This window comes from Bos mutus, chromosome 7 (genome assembly GCF_027580195.1).
Source record: "Bos mutus isolate GX-2022 chromosome 7, NWIPB_WYAK_1.1, whole genome shotgun sequence".
Taxonomy (NCBI): Eukaryota; Metazoa; Chordata; class Mammalia; order Artiodactyla; family Bovidae; genus Bos; species Bos mutus.
The window spans coordinates 89164914-89182558 of record NC_091623.1 but is presented as its reverse complement, the minus strand read 5'-3'; the positions used below and the strand labels follow the sequence as shown (position 1 = coordinate 89182558).

Here is a 17645-nt window from a genome sequence, read left to right as displayed (position 1 = left end):
ACTCTTTTGATCCCATAGACTGTAGCCCGTCAGGCTTCTGTGTCCATGATATTTCCCAGGCAGGAATACTGGAGCAGTTTGCCATTTTCTTCTCTAGAGGATCTTCCCAACCCAGGGATAGAGCCCATGTCTTCTTTATTACAGGCAGATTCTTTATCACTGAGCCACCAGGGAAGCCCATACTTCTAAATACAACTATTAAATGTCTCTTTGGGACTCTATATTTTTATATTAGTTATAGTTTCTTCAGACAGGAAGATAATTTTGGTATATTAACATGTTTATTCACCTTTTTGGTTGTGGTTTAGTTGCTAAGTCGTGTCCAACTCTTAAGACCCCATGGACTGTATGTAGCCTGCCAAGCTCCTCTGTCCTTGGAATTTGGAATTTCTCAGGCAAGAATACTGGAGTAGGTTGCCATTTTCTCCTCCAGTTCACCTTTTTGCCCCTGGTATAATTTTTTGTTTGTACTTTTCTGTTTACATGATATTCTTAATTCTATGTTAGATATATATGAAAATACTTATAAGCTATATGCTAAAGTATTTAGCTATGTCTTAATTATGTATTTACTTTAATTCTTTTTTCTGATCTTTGAGTTATTCCAGCTTACTCTACAGCTTTTGTTCTTAGGTCCTTTTATCCTTCTTTTGGCTTTTTCCAAATAAATTTGGAAAATTCATTAGGCTCAAAGAGAAAATTTTCCTGTGACTTGATAAGTATTTCCAGACTGCTTAAAATACTTGTCTCAGTTTTCATTACTGTTAGCAGTATTTTCTTGAGCACCTGAAAACAATAGATTTAAACTGGTGTTCTTTATTTTCTTTGAGTTATGCTTGCCGATAATGTAACCTCTAGCTACATGTGGCTATTTAAATTTAAACTTAATTAAATAAAATTTAAAAAATTTCCACAGTTGTGCTAGTCACATTTCAAGTGCTCAATAGCCGTATGTGATGAGTGGCTAGCATAGTGGACAGTGCAGATATAGAGCAGTTCTATCACTGTAAAAATTTCTTTTGGATAGTGCTCATTTAGAGAGGTGAATTCGTTAGGCATATTATTTGTTTACCAGCAAGGTTAAATATTGTTTGAAATGCATGCTGCTAATAAGTTTCTTTTTTTGGATCATCTGTCTAGCTTTATAGAGGATCCTCCTTCCTTCCAGCACAGCCATTTTTAGATGGAGTCATTGGAGATTTGAGGGTAGTCAGGATTCCTTAATTGCAAATCATAGAAACAGATCTTGGCTAATGGAAAGAAAAAAGATAATTTATTAGAAGAATGCTGGATAGGTACCAGATTTGAAAGGAAAAGCAGAGAGAAGAACATGAGAGCTCTAGAGAATTTAGTATAAAAGGGTCATGGAAGAATCTCTTCAGCATGTGGCTGTTGCTGTGAGATTTCAAACTACTTCCTTGCATCTGTCATTCTGCTCAAGATCAGATTCCTGTTGGGTAACAGGGGAGAGGATCTGGCATAAATTGGATTGTGTGTCCATTCCCCAACCAGGGTAGAGGTGAGTCATTGTAAATTATGCATGTATCAAGAGCATTGGATGGAGGGAAGAACTAGTTTGCCACTGAAAAATGGGGCTAATACCAAAAGAAAGGGGTCAGGGTATCAGGCAATACAAATAGATGTATCTGTCACAGTGGTCTTCTAGATTTAGTGCTGACCCCTATAAATTTCAGTTAGTATTTATACATTAAATTTTAGGTTTGGCTGATTGAGAGCATAAAGGCAAAGAACACATTCATCTTAAAAAAATTTTTTTTTTAAATTTTGTATTGGGGTATAGCCGATTAACAATATTGTGATAGTTACAGGTGAACAGCAAAGGGACACAGCCATACATATACAAAAATACATTCACCTTTGATGAAAGAAAGGTAGGCAAGAAATATCCTAGAATGCATAGGACCTAGAAAATAGGGAGCTCTTAATAAATTCATTTTAGGGAATTAATGGATACTGTGTTGCATGAAGCTAGTGATTGAACTTTTGCTAACTAAATGTCTTGTCTTTTTTTTTTCTTCTGTATTTTATGTATTTTGACTTTGCTGGGTCTTTGTTGCTGCACATGGGCTTTCTCTAGTTGTGTGCAGGGGCTACTCTTTATTGTGATGTGTAGTCTTCTCATTGCAATGGCTTCTCTTATGCAGAGCACGGACTCTAGGCTTGTGGGCTCAGTAGTTGAGGTCTGTGGGCTCAGTAGTAGTGGTTTGAGGGCTCTAGAGCACTGGCTCAGTAGTTGTGGCCCATGGGCTTAGTTGCTCCATGGCATGTGGGATCTTCCTGGATCAAGCATCAAAGCTGGGTCCCCTGCATTGACAGATGGATTCTTAACCAGTAGACCACTGGTGAAGCCCATTAAAGTTTTGTCTCTTTGAGTTTTCCTCTGAGGTAGCTTACAAATATTTTATGGAAGTATTAGATAGCCTACTTTGTATTTCTGTGGGAAGATATGTTAGAAACCTCAGGGAAATAAACATTAAGTGACAATTGAGCAATTCTTAAACATTTTGGTCTCAGATGTTATACTCTTACAAATCATTAAGGACTCCAAAGACTTTTGTTAATGTTGATTTTATACCTTTGGGTATTTACCATATTATAAATTAAAATAGCATAAACTGCTGGGTGTATTCTTTGTTGAGTTGTACTTTGAAAGATGCTTAGGATTTGTAGCTGAAGTACAGCTGTTTATGATCCAACAGGTTTTGTTGTTGTTGTTGATAGATTTCTCCTCCTTTGTTAGTTTTAAGTCATTGATTCTCAGACTTTTTGGTTTAGTTTGTGGACCACAAAGAATTGTTACTATGGGTTATAGCTATTGGCATTTACTCTTTTGGGAACCCAAACTGACAAATTTCTTAAAGTAGTAATGAACTCATTACATGTTAATGTAAAACTTTTTAATCAAAAGTAGCTTTTTCAGAATCTTCCAAGAATCTTTAGTGAGAAATTTTTTAGTGGCATTGTTTACATTTTTACAAATCTTTTTCATGTCTAAGTTGATAGATGGTAGCTAGATTCTCACATTTTCTTTGGCATGTAATTTGTTGCCATCTGTTATTTTGGTTTAAGTATGTGAAGAAAATCTAGCATTATATAAGTAGGTAGCTGGAAAAAGGTAGAGAATTTTTATAGTCTTTTCAGATAATTGTGGATATTCTTTGACAGTACACCAAAACTCAATAAGTTGTAGTTTATTAAAGGTTATTTGTAATGTGGAACCCGAAAGCATATCTGAATTTTTCATACTCTGATCCATTGGTCTCTCCTGTACTTTGAGAGAATCTTTTAGCCATGCTTGATTTTGTAATATGGTATATTGGTATTTTGAAAAATACTGCCTTACTGAGTTATTCAGAGTTTCCAAATAGTGATATTATATCAAAATATATATTCTTTAATATCACCACTGATTATATCAAAAGTATCTTTAAGTATTAGTATGCTATTAAGCTTCTGGTGGAGGATACAGATTTTCCAGAATTCTAATTTTTGTTGGAAAACCCAAATTTTATTAGTTCTGTCTTGCTTATTTTTGAGAAAATTTCTACCAGATATTCAAATTGGAATAACTATAATCTGTCAGTCTATCTTTCAAGTAAAAATGAGTGTTTCATGCTAAAAGTTAAGCTCTCAACTCAAACAAGACAAGCATCATTCCAAGCTGTGCAGCAGAATTTGCTTTGTGTGTACTTCCTATTTGTCACACCACATATTGAAGTATGTTCAAGGGCTGAGATAAAATTAATAATATGTATTACTTCTTCATCAAGGACTTGTTCCTTTTAAAAAAAGATTGCAACTGAGTAGTGATGAGGAATGCACTGGGCATGGTTTGTTTGGTACCACTTGCCTGAACCTTATGCTAAGACCCAAAGCAGTGTTCTTCTACCATTGATTTTGCATCATCATGCAAATATCAGCACAGTGAAATGTTATGAAAAAACAGTTTTGATCTTTGGTTCACAGACCACTCTTACAGAACCAGTTTAAATATTTTCTACTACTTGGTTTAAATATTTGTGTATGGGTTGTACTGAGTGACTTATTTATGCATCTGTTATTTCTATACATTGTTTGCCATTAGCCATATTTTGTTAAGATTGAGCCAAGTGCAGAGTGGAAAAAATGGTGGGATTTAGGGTATGGGTAACCTAGGTTACACAAAAAAGCAGAAGTTTTGGTTACTTCTGAGGCTCAGTCTTACTCAAGAAGTACAAGGAAATCCCAAGCTTGTTTCTAAAGTGTGTTGTATCTGTTTAGATGAAAAATGATTGCTTTATATTCACACGTTTATATACGACTTGGCTTTATTTAGATATTCAAATGTTAGGGGACTCTTTACCTTTTAATAGAAAATAGAGAGTTCTGTAAGAGTTCTTTATTTTCACTGTGCTTTTCACAGTCTGTTTCCTAGACTGTATTGAAAAGGTTTATTTTGGCTTGAGGTTAGTTAACTTTTAATTTATATTGCTTCTAGAACTACAGATCAAAACCCCAGCTAATTGGCATTATTGTAAAGTTCATTTAAAATTGTACTTTTAATGCCTTGCTAAAACTTGGAATTTATAAAGAATAAAAAGTTTGATGCTCTTTTTCATGTGCTGTTGCTGCTAGGGCTTCATTTTTGTGAGCTCAATAGTTTATGATGGTTTGATTTTAGGTGTAATGCAGGAAAGAAGATGTAGTGGTTAAGGAAGAATTCCAAGTTGAGGAGTTTGAGACTGGTTTGCACTTCATTCTGTGGATACCTTATATGTTGAAATCCCATGGACAGAGAAGCCTGGCAGGTTGCAGTACATGGGGTCGCAAAAGTCAAACACAGCTTAGCAACTAGCACTTTCCTATTGTTGAAGAAATGTCCCTTCAGCTGATTATAGGTGCACAAGAAATGTAGTAGTTACTTTTTCCTTTAAGCCCAGTAACTAAGCAGTTTGCAGAATATTTCAATTGGTAATCATTTCACCACATTATCGCTAGCTAGGTTCCACTTAAAAGGGAAAAGGGAAGAAAATGTACTTGGTGGGAGTGTCAGAAATGTTGGGTGGAAAAAAGTAAAATTTATGCTTTGGGTCAATAAGATAAATTGTTAAAGTAAAACAATTTTTGAAGTTTCAGAGCATAATAAGAACCAGACAGGTTCTCTTCCTCCTTCCTATTGCCCTGAAAATGATACATGGTATTTTAAAGACTTGTGGTTGTTATAACTTACTAACTTTCTAATAGTGAGGAATCTTTTCAATTTACTGTTGTCATAGGTATAGGGTATTCCCAGATTGATGGGGAAAGTGAAGAAATGGATTTTGCTTTTGATTGGAAAGGAATATGTGGCTTTTGTTTTGTTTTATATATTTACTTTCCAAAACTATAGTTTTTGAAATAGTCATTTAGTGGGGCTCTGGCATAAATTATCTGGAAATCATCCTTATTTTAGATTGTAAAAATTAACCACTAATGCCTTTCTGATTTGGATAATGAGTAGTAATAGTTCTCTATTGTTCATCTGTTTTAGCAATGTCATATTTGTCATAATTTATAGCTCTTGATATAGTAGTGATTAATGAAAACAAACAGACTTTTTTCCTTTATAGTAGGTTATGCTTAAATATTTTTATAGAATAAGCCAGATTCAGAATTTTGTCCCCCTTTCCCTACCTCCCACCGAGTTGCATAGTACTTGGGAAAAAATTTGTGGACTGTTGATTGGGTCCTTGTCAATAGTGACCTCATGTTGCAGCCTGCTTCCGTTTAGACTGCAGCTCTGATGGCTCAGCAATTTTTGTAAGCCCATCACCATCGTTTATGGTATTTGAAGTTGCTTTACTTGATGTTTTTGTTAGGAGTTCCACCGTGTTCAGAATGGCTTGCAAGGCTCTGTTACCCAGGTAAAGTGATCTTTTATCAGATTTAATTGAAACAGAGCTTCAATACTTTTATTGAAGTATTATTTGTAATATTAAATATTTACAGTTGGGAAATTAAAATAGTAGTAGTTCCCTATGATAATTGTATTTGATTACAAAAAATTAGTAATTGGAATAAATGGCTGCAAGATTGATTTTATATTCTCAAGAAGGTCCTGTGATTCTAGGCAGATTTTAAAATAGAGTTCACAGCAGAAGGGAGAAAAAAGGTCAGAGAATCACTATAGTCTTCAGCGTTACACTTAGTTGTAGCCTGAAATAACGTGTGACCCTTGTGATTTATTGTTTGTCCTTTTTGTCTGATATTCCTTGTCTGGTGGTTTAATGAAAAGAGATTTTTAAGTGGTCTTTATGGCATCTGTCTATAGTACCTGAGTAATTTGACCTTGAATTTGTCAGCATTTATTCTTTGTGTATCTTTACTAATCAGAATTCACCTACTTAACATTATTTTGCTTCGGCTGCAGATGCATAGCCATATTGATAAATCTTTTTTTTTTTTTTTAGCCATAGGTTTGTGTTAGCTTTGGTTTGTACATAAGTACTTTATTCCCCACAGAACGTGGCAAAAATCTGAAAATAAAGAATAATTAAATTCTTTGAAATATGAAAACTAAGTCAGTCCTTTGCTCTTGAGGAATTTTGAAAACAGTTTTACAGTCAACTTTGTAGCCTCAATCTGACTCATTCAGTACAAAATCTATGTATTTGATTTGTTTACTATAGCTTTTTGGGGGTAGGGAGAAGGTTCCTATTGAAAATAGCTATTTGTTTGATTGTTCTAGCTTGTTCTTCAGGGCCAAAGAATCTTTACTTTCATTCTAATAATCTGGCTTGCTGATGAATATTTTTACATATATTTTAATTCCAATAGCGTTTAAAAAGGAAAGGAAACTGAAAGATCAAATCCTCTGGCTGCCCTCCAAATTTAAGACCATTAGAACTTTTTTTCTGTTTGACTTCTTTGGATAGGTGGAAAATATGATTAAAGTTTAATCTTTTGGGAGGCTAGATAGCTCTTGGCCAGTGTTTCTTACATTTATTAGTATGGATAAGAATCATCACTGATGCTTCTTAAAAATGTAAACTCTGAGGTCCTACCTCAGGTTTGGAGAGGAACTGAGGAATCTCCTTTCCTTTTTTTTTGGAATCTCCTTTCTTAAAGCTTTTTTTTTTTTTTTTTAACTGAGAAAGAAATCAAAGTTACAGAAATGGGTGTAAAACAAATGTATATCAAAACAGGTTAGTAAGAGCAAGTATTCAAATATTCTAGAGTTGGAAATAAACACTGAAAGCACCCCAATAGCTCTCACAATCCTGATCTCCTTACTTTTATGGCAATCACTTTTTTCTATATTTTGGAGCTTCATGAAAATTATATCTTGCTATATATGTTTTCTTGATCCAGCTTCTTTCACTGAACATTTTATGAGAGATTTCTCTATGTGGTCACATGTCACTGTGGTTTATTCATTTCATTTGTAAAGTATTCCATTTTATGATTACACCATAGTGATTCAGTTTACTGTTGCTGGGCAATTAGATTATTTTTATTTTTGACAATTGTGAGTAACATGCTATGTACATTGTTGTACACATCTTCTGGTACTCACATGCATGCACATTTACTGTCTTTATACTTGAGTAACTATTGATGAATTGTTTTTCATGGTGCTTCTCCAGTTCACATTCCCATTAACAGTGTGTGAGCATTCCCATTGCTTCACATTGAGTATTTCATTGTCATTTTAATAAGATTAATCCCCTTTTCATATTTGTGAGGTGCCTGGTCAAGCCTGTTTCCTATTTTTTATTGGGTTTTCTTTCTTATTGAAAAAGGAGCCCTTTTTAGGAGCCCTTAAAAAATAAGTGTTGTATTTTTCTCATTGTGTTATACCTTTTCCTTCTCATATTGTGCCTTCTGATGAATAATTCCCAATTATCTGCTAAACTGCTGCTGCTGCTAAGTCGCTTCAGTCGTGTCCGACTCTGTGCGACCCCATAGACGACAGCCCACCAGCGTCCCTGGGATTCTCCAGGCAAGAACACTGGAGTGGGTTGCCATTTCCTTCTCCAATGCAGGAAAGTGAAAAGTGAAAGTGAAGCCGCTCAGTCGTGTCCGACTTTTAGCGATCCCATGGACTGCAGCCTACCAGGCTCCTCCATCCATGAGATTTTCCATGCAAGAGTACTGGAGTGGGGTACCATTGCCCAATTATAATTGTAGATAAAAAATTCTGGCAGAATTCTGTTCTTTATTTTATGGCTGAGTAAGATTCCATTATATATATATGTGTGTATGTATGTATACATGTACCACACCTTCTTTATCCATTCTTTTCCCTTTGTGGTTAATGCTTTTTGTTCCCTGTTTAAGAAGTCTTTTCCTAACTATATACTCCTGTCTTGTAAAAGTTGCATCTTTAATCTTCCTTGTTTAGGTCTGAAATCTACCTGGGATTGATTTGTCTGCAGTGTGTGACAGATGCCAAGTTACCTTTTCATTCTAGATACTGTTTTTTTCCCTGCTTTCTATAGTGGCACCTTTGTTCTAAATCAGGCATGGGTCTGTTTATATTCCGTATGTCTGTTCTTGTGCCAGTGCTATACTGTCTTATTTACTTTGGTTTTATGGTTATTTGAAGTCTAGAATAGGGTCCAAATCTCCAATAAAATAACATTGTCACTTCAGGAGAGTCTGATATAAGAGGCCCATGGATTACATCCCTGTTTAAGGGGTAGTTAGAAAGCTTCCATATTCTAGTTTAATCTTTTATTAGTGTATGTGTATAATTATAAATAATTATAATTATAAAAGCATTTATTAAATATAAGCATTTTGATACATGGTTGCACACATACTTTATGTACTTTCTCATGTTATGTTTCCAAATTTTATGAACATTAGTAGTTTAAAAATGATACATTGACTCTGTGTAGCCTAGTCCATTTTATATATTTATTTGCTGATATTTCTTAAAAATAATTATGCAAATATAGTAAAATTTTAAAAAGTTTTTTATTGACATATAGTTGATTTATAATATGGTGTTTCAAGTGTACAGCAAAATGATTCAGTTATATGTATATATATTTTTGTCCAGATTTTTTCCTGGTTATTACAAGACATTGAATATAGTTCTCTGTGCTATACAGTAAATCCTTGTCTGTTCTATATGTAGGGTTGTGTATCTGTTAATCCCATACTCCTAATTTATCTGTCCGTTCTCCCCTTTCCCCTTTCATAACCATAAGTTTGTTTTCTGTCTGTGAGTCTGTTTTTATTTTATATATATATTCTTTTGTATTATTTTTTATATTCCACATATAAGCGATATCATAATAGTATTTGTCTTTGTCTATATGACTTATTTCACTTAGCCTAATGCCCTCCTAATCTATCCATGTGCTGCAAATGGCAAAATTCTTTTCTTTTTTTATGGCTAACTAGGATTCCATGTGTGTATGTATGTATACATGTACCACATCTTCTTTATCCATTCATCTGTTCATGAACCTTTAGGTTTCTTCCATAACAGATAATGCTGTTATGAATATTGGGGTTCTTGTATCTTTTGAAATCAGGGGTTTTTTGTTTTTTGTTTTGGATATGTACCCAGGAGTGGAATTGCTGGGTCATATGGTAGTTCTGACTTTTAGTTTTTTTGGAATCCTCCATACTGTTTTCCATAGTGGCTGCACAAATTTACATTCCCACCAGCAGCGAGCTGTTGTTGTTTAATCACGTAGTTGTGTCCAACTCTTCTGCATTCTCATAGACTGTATCCTGCCAGGCTCCTCTGTCTGTGGGATTTCCCAAGCAGGAATACACGAGTGGGTTGCCATTTCCTTCTTCAGGGGATCTTCCCAACACAGGGATCGAACCCACATCTCCTGCATTGACAGGCAGATCTTTACCACTGAGCCTCCAGGGAAGCCCTAATAGTATACTTGGGTTCCCTTTTCTCCTCATCCTCACCAATATTTGTTCATTTGTATTCTTTTTTTGTAAATTAATGTATTTTTTATTGAAGGATAATTAATTTGTATTCTTTTTGATGATAGCCATACTGACAGGTATGAGGTTTCTCTTTGTGGTTTTGATTTGCATTTTGATCAGTGACATTTTACTGAGTGATTGTTTATCTTTTATTTGATTCTTTGTGAAGTGTCTATTGTGCACATATCCACTAGTATTCCATTGATAACCTAACCTAATAAAAAAGAGGAAGAAAATCTTTCTGGGAGGATGAATAGATAGCTAACAATGGCAAATTTGGAAAAATACAGGAATGTAAGCCCTATGAAAAATTAAAACATGGCACAAGGCTTTAGTAACAGATTGATGGAGTAAGCAGTTGAGAATTAGAACTTTTGGAGAATTTGTTGTAAGATAAAGAAGGAGCTCACCAGAAATCACAAATTAAATGGCAACAAGAATGATGTTAGATTTATAAATTTTCTTCACATCAACATATATCAACATGTCAGTTGATATATGTTGGTATTAAAAGTATTAAAAGGTATTAAAAGTAAAATGAGTGTTTCTAAATAGGTCAAAAATTTACTAAACTTAGAGACTGCTCATCTTACTGAGAAAAATATACCAGATTTAACTTTATGAAACAGCAACTCATAATCAATGAAAAATCAACACATCATTGTAGTGGAATGTCAGAAAAGTATCTGATATCCTAGTTGACATTTAAACACTCTTTGGGGAAAGCTTGATTTGCCATATTTGGTTTTTTTTTTTTTTTTCCCCCTGTAAGTCACTAACTTTCAGCTCATCTGAAACTGCTAGGAAGAAACTGATGGCTACACTGTTCTTTGTGCACATATATGTGATTCCCACCCCACCCCAGCCTTTCCTGATTTCAGAAATGAAAATGATGAAATGATTTCATTTAAATATAAAAAAAAATTAGGTACTTTACTTGAGGGTATCAGCATGAAAGCATTTTGCTAAAAATAATTCATTCATGAATAATAGATTCAAGGGATTAGATCTGATAGACAGAGTGCCTAAAGAATAATGGATGAAGGTTCGTGACACTGTACAGGAGGCAGAGACCAAAACCATCCCCAAGAAAAAGAAATGCAAAAAGGCAAAAGGTTGTCTGAGGAGGCCTTACAATTAGCTGAGAAAACAAAAGTGAAAGGGAAAGGAGAAAAGGGAAGATATACCCATCTGAATGCAGAGTTCCAAAGAATAGCAAGGAGAGAGAAGAAAGTCTTCCTATAAGTGATCAACGCAAAGAAATAGAGGAAAACAATAGAATGGGAAAGACTAGAGATCTCTTCAAGAAAATTAGAGATACCAAGGGAACATTTCATGCAAAGATGGGCACAATAAAGGACAGAAACGGTATGGACCTAAAAGAAGTGGAAGAGATTAAGAAGAGGTGGCAAGAATATACACAACTATACAAAAAAGATCTTCATGACCCAAATAATGTTGATGGTGTGATCACTCACCTAGAGCCAGACATCCTGGAATGTGAAGTCAAGTGGGTCTTAGGAAGCATCACTATGAACAAAGCTAGTGAAGGTGAAGGAATTCCAGTTGAGCTATTTCAGATCCTAAAAGATGATGCTGTGAAAGTGCTACACTCAATATGCCAGCAAATTTGGAACTCTCATCAGTGGCCGTAGGACTGGAAAAGGTCAGTTTTCATTCCAATCCCAAAGAAAAGCAATGCCAAAGAATGTTCAAACTATGACACAGTTGCACTCATCTCACATGCTAGTAAAGTAATGCTCAAAATTCTCCAAGCCAGGCTTCAACAATACATGAACCGAGAGCTTCGAGATGTTCCAGCTGGATTTAAATAAGGCAGAGGAACCAGAGATCAAATTGCCAACATCCAGTGGATCGTTGAAAAAGTAACAGAGTTCCAGAAAAGCATTTACTTCTGCTTTATTGACTACGTGAAAGCCTTTGACTGTGTGGATCACAGCAAACTGGAAAATTGTGAAAGAGATGGGAATACCAGTCCACCTTACCTGCCTTCCGAGAAATCTGTATGCAGGTCAAGAAGCAACAGAGAACTGGACATGGACCAACGGACTGGTTCAAAATTGGAAAAGGAGTACGTCAAGGCTGTACAATGTCACTGTTCATATTTAACTTATATGCAAAGTACATCATGTGAAATGCCAGGCTGGATGAAGCATAATCTGGAATCAAGATTGCCAGGAGAAATAAGAATAACCTCAGATATGCAGGTAACACCGCCCTTATGGCAGAAAGTGAAGAGGAACTAAAGAGCCTCCTGATGAAAGTGAAAGAGAGTGAAAAAGCTGGCTTAAAACTCAACATTAAAAAAACGAAGATCATGGCATCTAGTCCCATCACTTCATGGCAAATAAGATGGGAAAACAGTGGAAACAGTGAGAGACTTTAATTTTTTGGGCTCCAAAATCACTGCAGATGGTGACTGCAGCCATGAAATTAAAAGACACTTGCTCCTTGGAAGAAGAGCTATGACAAATCTAGGCAGCATATTAAAAAGCAGAGACATTATTTTGCCAACAAAGGTCTATCTAGTTAAAGCTGTGGTTTTTCTAGTAATCATGTACTAGAAATGTGATGATGTGAGAGTTGGACCATAAAGAAGGCTGAGCACTGAAGAATTGATGCCTTTGAACTCTGATGTTGGAGAAGACTCTTGAGAGTCCCTTGGACTTCAGGGATATCCAACCAATCAGTGCTAAAGGGGAGCAATCCTGAATATTCATTGGAAGGACTGATGCTGAAGCTCCCGTACTTTGGCCACCTGATGCGAAGTCTCATTAGAAAAGACCCTGATGCTGGGCAAGATTGAAGGCAGGAGGAGAAGGGGACGACAGAGGATGAGATGGTTGGATGGTATCACTCACTCGATGGACATGAGTTTGAACAGGGTCTGGGAGATGGCAAAGAACAGGAAAGCCTGGTGTGCTGCAGTCCATGGGGTCACAATGAGTCGGACATGGCTGATCAACTGAACTGAACTGAATTCGTTCATGAAAAATAGCATAATATTGGCAGTTAAAAAAAACTTTTTTTAAACTAGAGAGGTTATGTGTGCCAAACCAGGTTGGTTAGTGTTGTCTGATAAAGCAGTTGTGCAATTTGCTATTGATGTGTTTAAGGGAGACCTGAAGATTATTGGGTGAATGGTAAATGGTGTTCATTTCGTTTCCTACAGACAATCCTGATAATATTAACCTCTGATAGACCTTCTTTCTTCCTCATGTTGGTTAGAGTTTGTGTTGGCACATTTTACAGAGTATTTTCATAGAACTGATTTAAATTTACTTTTAAAAATGATTCTTTTCATTAAGGAATCACATGCATACAGAAAAGTTCACAAATCATAAGGTCATTGAATTACCAGAATGAACTCAACTTGTATAATCATAGCATGGGTTCTTGCTTCTGTCCCTTCTCAAGTGCTACCAATCTCTCTTCTCCCACAGTAGCCACTATCTAACTTTGATTATTGTACATTAGTTTTTTTCCTCTTACTGACTTTTTTCCTTAGAAAATTGACTTTACCGAGACATATTTTTCATACAGTAAAATGTATTCATTTTATAAGTGCTGGTAGTTGCTCAGTCATGTCCGACTCTTTGCGATCCTGTGAACTGTAGCCCACCAGACTCTTCTGTCCGTGGAATTCTCCAGGTAAGAATACTGGATTGGGTAGCTGTTCCCTTCACCAGAGGATCTTGGATCTTCTCGACCCACGGATCAAGCCCAGATCTTTTGCTTTGTAGGCAGATTCTTTACCATATGTGCCATGGATGTATCTATTAACAACCATAGCATTCAAGATAGAGACTGTTTCTGTTTCTTCCCTTACTTCTTTATAATTGTACTCCCCCTGCTCCCTGCAGTTTCTGGCCCCAGGCAATTACTGATCTGCATTCTATCACTACATAGATGAATTTTGCCTGTTTTAGAATTTCATATAAATAGAATCTCACAGAGTAGGTACTCTTGTGTCTGGCTCTTTTTGCTTTGTATAATGTTTTTTGAGATTCATGTTAATGCATGTGTCAGTTATTCAAGACTGAATTCAAGACTAGAATTAAAAAAAATTCTAAGTATATTCCATTGTAGGGATATTCCACACTTTGTTTATGCATTTACCTATAGGTTGTTTATGCAATCAACCTATAATAGGATTGATGACTATTTTTGGCTCTTTTGAATAAAGCTGCTATGCTTTATTCATATATGTAGATATGAATAAATATATATATATGTATATGTATATTTACATATACATATATATATATATTTATTTATATGTAGAAGTCTTTGTGTGGACTTAAACTTTCATTTCTTTTGAGTAAATACCCAAAAGTACAATTGCTGTGTCACATAGTAGGTTGTTTTGTTTTTTTTTTAGTTAATTAATTAATTTTAATTGGAGGCTAATTACTTTACAATATTGTCGTGGTTTTTTGCCGAACATTGACATGAATCAGCCAGCCACAGGCACACATGTGTTCCCATCCAGAACACCCCTCCCACCTCCCTCCCCATCCCATCCCCCAGGGTCATCCCAGTGCACCAGCCCTGAGCACCCTGTCTCATGCATTGAATCTGGACCAGTGATCCACCTCACAATATGATAATATACACATTTCAATGCTACCCTCTCAAATGATCCCACCCTGGCCTTCTCCCACAGAGTCCAAAAGACTGTTCTTTACATCTGTGTCTCTTTTGCTGTCTTGCATATAGGGTCATTGTTACCATCTTTTTAAATTCCATATATATGCATTTGTATACTGTATTAGTGTTTTTCTTTCTGACTTACTTTGCTGTATATAATAGGCTCCAGTTTCATCCATCCCATTAGAACTGATTCAAATGCATTCTTCTTACTGGCTGAGTAATCCATTGTGTATATGTACCACAGCTATTGTATCCATTTGTCTGCCGATGGACATCTGGGTTGCTTCCGTGTCCTGGCTATTGTAAGCAGTGCTGCAATGAACATTGGGGTACATGTGTCTCTTTCAGTTCTGGTTTCCTTGGTGTGTATGCCTAGCAGTGGGATTGCTGGGTCATATGGCAGTTCTATTTCCAGTTTTTTAAGGAATCTTCACACTGATCTCCATAGTGGCTGTACTAGTTTGCATTCCCACCAACAGTGTAAGAGGGTTCCTTTTTCTCCACACCTCTCCAGCATTTATTGTTTGTAGACTTTTTGATAGCAGCCATTCTGACTGGCATGAGATGGAACCTCGTTGTGGTTTTGATTTGCATTTCTCTGATAAAGAGTGATGTTGAGCGTCTTTTCATGTGTTTGTTGGCCATCTGTATGTCTTCTTTGGAGAAATGTCTGTTTAGTTCTTTGCCCCATTTTTTGATTGGGTCATTTATTTTTCTGGAATTGAGCTGCAGGAGCTGCTTGTATATTTTTGAGATTAATTCTTTGTCAGTTGCTTTGTTTGCTATTATTTCTCCCATTCTGAAGGCTGTCTTTTCACCTTGCTTATAGTTTCCTTTGTTGTGCAGAAGCTTTTAATTTTAATTAGGTCCCATTTGTTTATTTTTGCTTTTATTTCCATTACTCTGGGAGGTGGGTCATAGAAGATCCTGCTGTGATCTATGTCAGAGAGTGTTTTGCTTATGTTTTCCTCTAGGAGTTTTATAGTTTCTGGTCTTAGGTTTAGATCTTTAATCCATTTTGAGTTTATTTTTGTGTATGGTGTTATAAAGTGTTCTAGTTTCATTCTTTCACAAGTGGTTGACCAGTTTTCCCAGCACCACTTGTTAAAGAGATTCTCTTTTCTCCATTGTATATTCTTGCCTCTTTTGTCAAAGATAAGGTGTCCATAGGTGTTTGGGTTTATCTCTGGGCTTTGTATTTTGTTCCATTGATCTATATTTCTGTCTTTGTGCCAGTACCATACTGTCTTGATGACTGTAGCTTTGTAGTATAGTCTGAAGTCAGGCAGGTTGATTCCTCCAGTTCCATTCTTCTTTCTCAAGATTGCTTTGGCTATTCGAGGTTTTTTTGTATTTCCATACAAATTGTGAAATTATTTGTTCTAGTTCTGTGAAAAATACCGTTGGTAGCTTGACAGGGATTGCATTGAATCTATAGATTGCTTTGGGTAGTATACTCATTTTCACTATATTGATTCTTCTGATCCATGAACATGGTATATTTCTCCATCTATTTGTGTCCTTTTTGATTTCTTTCATCAGTGTTTTATAGTTTTCTATATATAGGTCTTTTGTTTAGGTAGGTTTATTCCTAAGTATTTTATTCTTTTCATTGCAATGGTGAATGGAATTGTTTCCTTAGTTTCTGTTTCTGTTTTCTCATTGTTAGTGCATAGGAATGCAAGGGATTTCTGTGTGTTAATTTTATGTCCTGCAACTTTACTATGTTCATTGACTAGCTCTAGTAATTTTCTGGTGGAGTCTTAGGATTTTCTATGTAGAGGATCATGTCATCTGTAAACAGTGAGTTTTATACTTCTTCTTCTTTTCCAATCTGGATTCCTTTTATTTCTTTTTCTTCTATGATTTCTGTGGCTAAAACTTCCAGAACTATGTTGAATAGTAGCCGTGAGAGTGGGCACCCTTGTCTTGTTCTTGACTTTAGGGGAAATGCTTTCAGTTTTTCGCCTTTGAGGATAGTGTTTTCTGTGGGTTTATCATATATGGCTTTTATTATGTTGAGATATATTCCTTCTATTCCTGCTTTCTGGAGGTTTTTTATCATAAATGGATGTTGAATTTTGTCAAAGGCTTTCTCTGCATCTATTGAGGTAATGATACAGTTTTTATCTTTCAATTTGTTAATGTGGTGCATCACGTTGATCAGTTTGCGGATATTAAAGAATTCTTGCATCCCTGGCGTAAAGCCCACTTGGTCATGGTGTATGATCTTTTTAATATGTTGTTGGATTCTGTTTGCTAGAATTTTGTTAAGGATTTTTTGCATCTATGTTCATCAGTGATATTGGCTTGTAGTTTTATTTTTTTGTGGCATCTTTGTCTGGTGTTGGTATTAGGGTGAAGGTGGCCTCATAGAATGAGTTTGGAAGTTTACCTTCCTCTGCAATTTTCTGGAAGAGTTTGAGTAGGATAGATGCTAGCTCTTCTTTAAATTTTTGGTAGAATTCAGCTGTGAAGCTGTCTGGTCCTGGGCTTTTGTTTGCTGGAAGATTCCTGATTACAGTTTCAATTTCTGTGCTTGTGATGGGTCTGTTAAGATTTTCTATTTATTCCTGGTTCAGTTTTGGAAAGTTATACTTTTCTAAGAATTTGTCCATTTCGTCCAGGTTGTCCATTTTATTGGCATATAGTTGCTGATAGTAGTCTCTTATGATCCTTTGTATTTCTGTGTTGTCTGTTGTGATTTCTCCATTTTCATTTCTAATATTGTTGATTTGATTCTTCTCCCTTTTTTTCTTGATGAGTCTGGCTAATGTTTTGTTTATTTTATTTATCAACCAGCTTTTAGCTTTGTTGATTTTTGCTATGGTCTCCTTTGTTTCTTTTTCATTTATTCCTGCCCTAATTTTTATGATTTCTTTCCTTCTACTAACTGTGGGGTTCTTCATTTCTTCCCTTTCTAGTTGCTTTAGGTGTAGAGTTAGGTTATTTATTTGACTTTTGTCTTGTTTCTTGAGGTATGCCTGTATTGCTATGAACCTTCCCCTTAGCACTGCTTTTACTGAGTC

At 35.6% G+C, this 17645-nt stretch overlaps 1 protein-coding gene across 5 annotated transcripts in view; it reads left to right on the top strand.

Annotated features, from left to right (window-relative positions):
* FAM13B (family with sequence similarity 13 member B) overlaps positions 1 to 17645 on the top strand; it is a 77374-nt gene that overhangs the window by 26344 nt on the left and 33385 nt on the right. The window lies entirely within an intron of this gene.